The following is a 1,311-nucleotide window of genomic DNA, read 5'->3' as shown; positions in this document are numbered from 1 at the left end:
ACAGCCGTGACATCTTGACTCTCACCTGATGGCTGTCAAAGGCACAACAACGGCACGCGTGTGGCAGGTTTTACCCCTGGTGAGAGGGAGAAGATAAGCAGTGTGCTGCTGCTAGCACACATAATTAATGATGAAGCGGGCTGAGGTGTTTTTTTTTTCTTTTTTTGTCTCGTTACTGCGAGTCACACCTCCACTTGGCGGCACTGTGACTATGGAAGCAGGCAAGCAAGCGGGCAGGCAGACAGGCGGGCAGACAGGCACACAGGCGGGCAGACAAGCAGAGAGGCTGAAAAAGGGGCCAGTCATTTAAAATTCAGCCCAGTGTGCTGAGCGTTAATTAATATGTAAATTTCACATTGTTTGTTAGCACTGATGTCAAATTTTGATGTGTGCAGCAGCAGCCTCTAAGTTAACAGAGATTTAGCGTAGATTGTGTGCTGGGTCTTTGCCAAAAGCCAGCCAGTCCATAATCTAATGTTTTATAAGTAGATAGACTAATATATGTCTGTGCAGCTTAGAACTTGGGGAGACTGGCTAATGATATTTTATTAAGCCACAGTAATTGAAGAGTCCATTTAAATATGTAATTAAGCACTTAAGCATAATTATGCAACTCAGTAGGACTCCAAATGAATTAATTAAAAAAAACGTCAATACATCAATTTATTTGGGATCCACTGTCTGTGTTCGACTTGTGATTAACATTTTAATAGGCTTCATCAGCGCTGGAGTGGAAAGAAATCCACATTTTATTTGTCATTAACTAACGGGATGGAGCGCTTCCATACATGAGATGTTTGCAAAAAGGGAAGGAACAGGCTGAATTACATGTGTTTGGTTAATGCACTCATTACTGCCTATGGAAGCTGCAGACACACTCAAAGTGAAGGCCACGTCACACTCCATAAACACCATCCAGTATAGTATATAAAACGAGTTTACTCTGAACGCTGTCATGGCTTATCCTAATGCTCACGACTAGAGGAACCAGTGGCGTAAACACTTTATGCATTCTTTACTATGAACGTTTGTGTGTTCCACTTGTTGGTTTACATATACATGTGTGTGTGTGTGTGTGTGTGTGTGTGTGTGTGTGTGTGTGTGTGTGTGTGTGTATGTGTGTGTGTGTGTGTGTGTGTGTGTGTGTGTCTGTGTGTGTGTGTGTGTGTGTGTGTGTGTGTGCGTGAGTGCGTGTGTGTGTGTGTGAGAGAGAAAGTGTGTGTGTGTGTGTGTGTGTGTGTGTGTGTGTGTTTGTGTGTGTGTGTGTGTGTGTGTGTGTGTCTGTGTATTGGAGTGCATTACAGTGTGCGT

Source organism: Sprattus sprattus (genome assembly GCF_963457725.1).
Source record: "Sprattus sprattus genome assembly, chromosome: 18".
In the NCBI taxonomy this organism is placed as follows: domain Eukaryota; kingdom Metazoa; phylum Chordata; class Actinopteri; order Clupeiformes; family Clupeidae; genus Sprattus; species Sprattus sprattus.
The sequence above is the reverse complement of the archived record's forward strand: the minus strand, read 5'-3'. Positions refer to the sequence as shown.